The sequence below is a fragment of the Amia ocellicauda genome, chromosome 7, assembly GCF_036373705.1.
Source record: "Amia ocellicauda isolate fAmiCal2 chromosome 7, fAmiCal2.hap1, whole genome shotgun sequence".
Classification (NCBI taxonomy): Eukaryota; Metazoa; Chordata; class Actinopteri; order Amiiformes; family Amiidae; genus Amia; species Amia ocellicauda.
The window spans coordinates 43,476,310-43,485,367 of NC_089856.1; positions in this window are offsets into that span (position 1 = coordinate 43,476,310).

The following is a 9,058-nucleotide window of genomic DNA, read 5'->3' on the forward strand; positions in this document are numbered from 1 at the left end:
GGTGCGGCCGGCGCTTCGGTGCACAGCAGCTTTACTACGACTTATACAATTGCTGTGTAAGCTGCAGTGTCCAAGGAAAGAGCTCCTGCTAACTCCGTGGTGGAGAAACAGGGATATTTGGCCATATGTGTCCTTGATATGCATAAGCTCATTACATCCCCCGCTTTGCATTCCAGTCACAGAGGCTGGGTGACACTCGGATGAGAGGGAGACCTGATATTCATTAGCATTTCCGCCGTGAAGCCCATTGTGTCCGATAGATGTACACAATTGTTCGCCTTTGCTGGGGAAGAACATAAGCCAAGGATGATGCTGCAGGTCAGCTTAATCAACTTTGTATCAAGGAGATATAAGCAGAAACGCCACAATATATTTCCCTTTTTATTATGCAATGGGCCAGTTCATCCAGGGAAATAAACTTTGCTTTCTTTCTCTCTCTTTCTCTCCCTCTAGCAAATCCACTTCTCTGATTAATTCAGCATGTAATTCTGAATGGGCAATATCTGGTCTGCCACAGAGCCTGGAGGATGAATCCTGCCCTCGTGCAGCCCACCTTTTCTGTCTGTAATTTCAGTTCATTAGTCCACATTGTACCTTCCTGCGACTGCAAGTATTGCCTACCTTGCTACTTACATCGATTGTGATGGTTTTAAACTAATGAGGGGTTTGATAAACATCTGTGACTCGATTGAAAACCAGGTCAGCTAGCCAGCCTTAGCTTAACCTCCTGTAAAATGTGTGTATACTCTTCAGGGTTTCTTTCTTCTGAAGAACCATCATATTTTCCGTGCTGTATTACAGTTTGCCCTCTGGCAGCTTTAGACATTCAATGCAACACAACTAGAAGCAATTTCAGTAATAATAAAAGCATTTTGATGCAAGGTCCCCTACCTTCCACACCGCCGACCCACGAATCCCCGAAGATAGCTTATCCAACCAGACTAACAAACGCCACTCGCATAAGTGATATACCACACAGGTTTCCTCCAGCCATAACCATCGGATAAAGCACCCCATTTCCATACTCGCTATAAATATTCATAGCTCTTAAGGGCTGTAGTCGAAATCTTGACTCTGTCAAATACACTGAAGGGGAAATAAAGCATTCTTTGTATTCAAAGTGCGGCATAAATATTAAATTACAAGTATGGCATTGTACTTGTGGATGGATTGGTTTGAAATTTATATCAGGGTTTGAACAATATGTTAAGAGGCAGCATGAAATGCAAATGTACGGAGAACTCCTGTTGGATTCCTGTACGGCGAGTTTCAAATTCGCCCAAGCTGCGAATTTTTTAATTTTTTGTAGTGACTGCCATGTTGTTGAAAGTGTGCTTCATCCCAGACCCATGAATTTGAAAGGCATTGCATATATTATATTCCATAATAACACACATGAACTTGTAATGCATCTTGTTTATATACAAATTCACAATAAAAAGGTGTTCAATATCTACATACTTCAAGTGTATTATAGGAAAGTTATTATTTTAAAAACATTTATTATTTCCACTGTACTCAAGGCATTAAACGACAATCAATATTTTCCATCACTGGTGCACTCGACAAGGTAAGTACTCTTCATTATAAATGCATTCCCTTACAACAGTACCTGCTATATTAATTGAAAATCAACATCATTTACTGCATCTTCAAAGTGCATAACAGCACTTCTCCTTCAGGTTTATCCCCCCCCCGCCCAAAAACAAAAAAAACAAAACACAATGTCCTTGTCATGGGACATGTTTTAACAAGGCTTCAATATTAAACATATTAAAAGTCCTTCCTTATAGAAAAGCCTCTCCCTATATCACCTTTCATAGTCTTCTTCCTTCCTCTACAGGTGGAAAAGCATATCCCTGCGCCCGGCACCGACAGGTGAGCGCAGCAAACTCAATTTACTGAGTGACCCCCATGTGTGCAGTGGAATCCGAGGCAGAAACAAAAGGGCTTTGGTGCCAAACAAAGGACAGGCATATCTTTTACTGAAACATTTCCGTCCAGCCGGTGTGTGTCCTGTGACCTGCAGACCTGGCACACAGTATATAGCCCCGCCTATACCACTGTGCCCAGTCCCTAGCACCACTAAACCAATTTTGTTGAGACAAGGAACTCCCAGTATAGTCTGGATTCTAAACATATTGTAATTACAGCAATAGCAATGGAAATCTATGTGGATATTGTGTATCATCACAAAGTATATGAATATGTGGGGGAAAGTGCCCAGTGGCCAGATTCTCATATATCCTTTTCCCTGCAAACGCTGTCCCTGGGATCATATTGATCGACACAGTTTATTGTTGTGCTTAACACAATGCTGCCCAGTGTAATAACTGAAAGCAAGTCACCGGGTCTGACAGTAGTGATTGTCACAGGTGTGCGCTTTTGGTAATTGATGTACACAAGGAACGAAGAAGGAAAAAATAATAATTTCACCGAGCAGCTTTCAACGGTTCACAGTCGACTCATGATGCTTATTAAAATGCCTCGGAGTGTTTCTGGGATTCTTGGGCCAGATGGCAGGACTAATCAAGGCAAATTGCCTTTGAACTCCTCATATTATGAAAAGAGTTTATTTCTGCTTGTGTGTGATAAAAATATACCCAATTGTGTTTGTGGTTTACTATTAACCATGGAAAGGTGTAAGAAACATACCACTTTGCATTCTGAACATGGAGTGAAGTAATAGTAACCACCAAAATTAATATATTTACAATTACAGGGAAAATACAGAATTGACAATAAAACAAGATGAATATCCTCTAAGCATTTAATAGCCATCTATTTATCTCCATTCAGTCCAAAGCATTTCTCAGTGCAAATGCATGCTGGTTCTGTCATTAACAGTTCATTCTATAATTCAATGTGATCGTAGTCCGTTGTCTGGGGGAGCCACAGGTCTATTAGAAACCTTTTGTACGTATTCCTAATGTACATAAGAATTAGGCTGTCTGTGTGTAATGTCATTATCGTGTTTAAAAACAACCCACACACAAAAGCCAAATGATGTGTACTTCAGGTATACATAAATTCTGTGCATAAAAATATCAGTTCAGGCAATTAACCTTTGTTAAATAATATAACAATTTGCCTTCAGCGTATTACAGGGACGCTTTTATCAATTTATTGGTATATTGTTTTTATATTTAAGAGAAGAATGAACCAATATATAATAAACTCAATTTTACTAAATTTCTCTCTCTCATACATGGTGGTGTATAAAACATTTTACTGTCCCAGCTATAAACTATAATCAAATGCATTTTTTCACCTCAAGTGCACATAATTCATCGCTTTGAAGCACTAAATTCCATTTGGATTGTATCTATCAATATCAAGTAAAGGAAATTAAACACTGAGAGCCAGATAACGTGACCTAAATAAGAGCAGAATAATGTATCACCGATGCATTCAGCAGATGAGAAGTCCCCATTTCACAACAGCTGGAGACAAAAATATTGAATTTGTATGTATTGCACTACTTGTGGTTTTCAGTTTTTCATGCCTATAATCAATTAATCCACTTCATTTGTATGTATTGTGTTATGGAACAGAATAAATTAACAAAAAACAAAATACACTGAGAATATTATATGAGATACGCCGCTCTTATGGAGTTGCTGCTTTCTCTCCATCTGCGTATTCAAGGATATTGCACATCACAGTCCCAGTATCCGCCCACTCAAGAGCCAGTCTCCTGTCCAGACCCAAAGACATCCTGCTAAAGAAACTCCATTGCACTATAACTTATTTATCACAAGCCCACGTAGCATGATAAAGAACATGCACTCTGGTCTGTGAGGTATTCCTTCCGGCACACTGATTGGTCTACTTGGATCACCAACATCTCAAGTACTGGGAAATATTGGAAAATTGGGAAATAAGCCAATAAGAACATAAAACCATGAGAAAGGTCATACATGAGAGAAGGACATTTAATTTACTATGGGTTGCGAGTAACTTATTTATCCAAAGATCTCATCCACCTATTTAATTTTAAGTATCTCCAGACAGTAGTAGTTTAGTAGGTAAGGTAAGGTAAGGTAATCTCGCAGCTCAGCTCCTCGCTGCATTAAATCTAAACAATGAGGACCTGTGAGCGGGGAGGAGATGTGTCTTGCCGGCATGGCTTCCGAGATGGGTGGGCAGAGCGAGAGGCACCGGAGCCAATCACAGTGTCTGAAATGGAAGAGAAACTGGAGGCGAGAGAGCAGGACGGGCCTGCGAGAAGCAGCGATGGGTCAATAAAGCAGATAAACACAGCGATCTGACGCTCCGTGATGTGAAGCCACGGCATTAATCTCCCCTCTGATACAAAACTACAAGCCTATATTTGTAACGATTACAAATTTGAGTAGAAGAAAAACAATACAATTAAAACCGAAGCCGCCATTGATGAAAGCTGTGTAGTTGTTATTATTATTATTATTATTATTATTATTATTATTATTATTATTATTTATTATTGGCAGATGCCCTTATCTAGCCGTTATCTATTAGTGGATCAATGGTGTGTTGGGTGAATAACAGATCAATGTAAATATTTTATTCAGTGTCCACGTCCCAGCTAACAGACAACGTTACCACAATGTTGAATTATATTGCTACAACGTTGTGGCAACATTGTGTGTTAGCTGGGTTATGTGTAGTGGTGCCCCCCCATAAATATGCCCTGCTGGACACGGTGCTGTGATATAAATGCCTATTGTAATTTGTATTATCATCACTTGAAACTGAACAGTGATGTGTACATCAGTACAAAGTACATACTTTTAATATCACTCGATATCATCTACGCTGGGAGGCAATAAGTACAAACTTTACACTCGGTGTCTCAAGGTGCAGTACTGACAGCAGACCCTGCGCACTCGCCAGATCTCTCCAAAGAATGTGGGCACAACATATGTAATGCAGAAACCAGTGTTCAATGTTTACATGTCACGGACGGGGCCTAAATGTATCCGCTACGTTGTGCAAATTTGTCTTTAACGGATTATGTTTGTATGTATGTATGTATTTATTTATGTAATCCACCCAATGTGCAGTGCACAAACCTCATACACTGGATGTGTTGGCTTGCAAGTTAGGCAACCATATATACCTGTAACAATTTTCCATAAATAGCATCCAGATGTCTCTATATGCTTTACTTACTTATTTGTGTAAATATTCATAATAATAATTACACCGTATGTTTACGCTACAGTGTCATTTGATGCAGGGGATGGGGGGGCATGCTGGCTAAGTGCGGTCCGGGGGAAGGGGTTGGGGCAATTGCAGTCCGGAAATCCACCGGCCCACACGGGAGTTGAGCGGCCCACCAAACTAAAAAATGGTCCGGCCCTTTTGGCATTTGCCAGAATTGCCCGATGGCCAGTCTGCCTATGCCTGTATTGCGGTTACTGTAGCATTAAGCAGTTATTTCCACTGGACACACAGAGACGCGGAGGCTGTGAATAAACCTGGAGCAGCACCTATGTAAACCTGTGCCAAACGGGCCTTCTTTACACTGTGCCAGAACTGTGAGAGGCGACTTTGAAGTTGTCTAAAACTAGAGGACCTACGAGAGCATTCTCAGGTTGTTTTCTCGCAGATATTTTATTGATGTAATACAGCGAAAATGGGACCACTCCCACTGTATTGTTGGGCGGGATTAAGTACATGTTTAACCAGCCGTTAACAGCAAACTACATAACTGTACATCATGGGACTTACATTAAAAATTTAAAAAACTAAACATGAAAGCGCGACTGAGTACAGTTGTGTAGTTTTCTAGTAGCGGCTGTGTGAAAGTTGTGTTTTATTCTCTCGCAAGAAAGGAGCTGCGAGAAATTCGTTTTGCAGCACAAATCATGTTAGATTTAATACCACGATAGTTTAGCAGCGCGATTTCCATTCACAGACATGCGCTAATGCTTCTGTGATCGACTGGCAGCACGAACATTTTTTATTTAATCCTGCCCTAAGTAAATACCTATCAGGAAGACATTCTCTTCATAATCCCTGTTCAAGACTGAATATGGGGCATTTAGTGTACAACCAATTAGCTGACTTGTAGTAAAAGCTGGATAAAATAGCCTTCCCAATCTATAAATGTTTTCTCCATTATATCTTAGTTATATAATTTCGGTGTAGGCACATTGTAAATCGTCAGGGATGCAGAATGAGTGCATAAAAGTCGAATCTGCAGATTTTATAACTTGGATTGTTTTGTGAAGATAATCTAATCTAATAAAACGAAAAGAGAAGTCTGGAGCAGCGCCATTAACAACAGTTTCAGCTAAACAAGTAGAACAGATGCTGTTTTAAGAATCTGACATTGCTATTGTCATCAGACGAGAAGCGTATACCTGAGGAGCTGATCCCCATTTGAATTGTTAAGTACATTATTACTTCTGTCATTGTAGTATTTTGAATAGCCTATGGACAGGATTTATCTTTTGTTGATAAATGAGGCTGTGCATTCTGGGTTTGAAGGGTTAAATGCCTTTTTATACTCAATATTCACACAGACTTTTGCATTTGTTTGTTTACCAAATTATTGTTTTTAAACCATGCTTTAAATGTTTTTGAATCAGAAACCTCCTTTAATCACTTGAATACATCAGTTGAAACAATCCCAAAGACATATTTCTTTCTGTCTTGTAGTATGTTTGGGAAGAGATGCAACATAGTATAAAATGGCCTAAATACTCCTCTGGAAAAAACATCTGTTTTTGTAGGTGAATGAAGGTCAGGAACTCAGAGACTAGGACCACATAATTGTGTTGTGTTGTGCTGTGTTTGTTACCACAGTGGTAACTACAATACATTAGTAAACAATTTATATGCTTTCTAATTAATATATAACTGCCATAATATAATAGGACAATCATTTTTTATTTAGTATAGCGCCCTTCGCAGGGGAGCCACAGAGTGCTTTACAGAATAAAAATAAACAGACAAATAAACAAATAAACTACTAGGCATGGAGGAGAGAAAAACAAAAACCCCTATAGGATGGCAAAATGTTATAGGAGAAAGTAAACCTATGGGGGTCTGAGGCTTACGGTCTAGGCCTGATGTTTGCCTCCCCTCCAGGCAGTACAATGCTATGATAGAGGTAGCAGGAAGTTTACAATGTTCATAAGTGGTGCCACTAGTTGTGGCAGTCTTCCTCTAGTGGGGGTCCCTCGTCGGCCCTCGGGAGAGGGGTTGAACATCAGAAGCCCTTGGATGGGGGTGACTCAGCCCTCAGGTATATAAACGGAAATAAACAAACTAGGGCCCAGGGCAAATTAAACATTTGACCTACATGGGCATCAGAGTTGCACCCTATCCCTGTTTATTTTATTGCAGGAGGCCACTTTCTACTACTTATGCATAAAAATGGAAGTAGGTCATTTGGTTTAGACCTACATCCAGTATGTTGCATCTTTAACACAATCATAGACTGCACTGAACACTTATATGAACAGCTACACAAAACAAACACATACACTGACAACACAGTACTCCAAAACCGACTGCTTCAAACCCCCCAGTTTAAACTAGTTTGTGAAACATGATACCTCAGAGTGGCTCCCATGCATGGAAATAAAACCCTATTGAAGTTCCTTCCCAGAGCCCTTACACACAGTATCTATCTTTGTACGCAACTGATCAATTGGCTGGCCAATCAAGAAGACATCCCTCTATTTCTCAGGCAAATCAGCTGATCAATTTGACTAATTAGATAGCCATGAATTAAGCCCTGGGGACTTTCTCCTGTTGTTCAGCTTCCCAAGTAGTAGCTTTTTCCTGCTACAGATTTGTAAATGGGCATTTGTAAGCATACAAGTGGTTTCTACTTGCATTAGAAAAACAGGCAATGGAATGTAAAATGCATCTTCTTAGTAAGTAAATAAATAAATATCCCATTTATCACATCAGACAATATCTGATTTCAGATCACACCATGTTCATTTTGTATTTTGATTATCCCACTTCAGCAGAACACAGTGGGAAGGCAAAATGAAATTTTATCAGTTAATAGGTAACCATAAATACACAGATGAGAGACTGGCGGAGAGAGACCCCCCCAAACATACACACACAAACAGTACGAGAGGGAATGTAAAATGAACCGAAAACATCTCCTTCACAAGAGATCCAGAGGAATCACAGCTTTGTTTAGCTCTCCATATTGATCTGTACAGTAGCTCAGAGCTTGTGCAGTTTATCGTTGATGTGCAAAAAAAAAAGATATTCCCTTAATAAATATATATCACGGCAAAGTTAATGAATACGATGGCAGTCTGCCCTTTTTACTGCAGGACTGAAGATGAGTAGCGCTTGATGAATGGGGCAATTCCGCTCGGCTATAATTAAACCGATGCATGGCTTCCTTTGTAATTGATTTTTAATACCCTAATAGAAAGTAAATCACATGTGCAAAGCGCAATTTAACCCCATCACCGGCGCGACAGCCTTGACAGCGGGGGAGACGGACCTTGTCAGATAACAGAGAGAGTGACGCCAACACTTGCCTTCTGTTACAACCACTGTCACGCGCCGCACATCCCAGCGGGCTGGTCTGTTTAAGACGAGGGGGTCTCTGAGGGGGATTTTTTAATATCCGTGAAGGTTAGCAATACCAGCACTGGTGTAGGATGGCCTTACAGATTTCTGGTCATCAGCAAGTGCCACACATTATTGTTTTATTGAAAAGGTGGGTAAAAACTTGGGTAGCACTTTAAAATATAGTGGTTGTGTACGATTATGGATGTAATATGAGCAAATATGGAATGTCATGAATACATACTTACTTCATATTAACTGGAAACATGCAAACAGGATCGCTTAAGTATATGCAAAATATACACAAACATTATCACTTAAGGATATGCAAGCAGGATTGCTTAAGTATATGCAAGGTATATGCAGACAGGATCAAGGCTGATTGGCACTAGGCGAGTCCAAGAGAGTGTACACCCAGCAGTCCTGCTTCAGCTATGCTGTCGGCACTGTTATCGACAGCTTGAGTTGCACTGCTTTAAATCTGTTGGTTCTGAAAAACCATCATCAGGGAATTATTTAT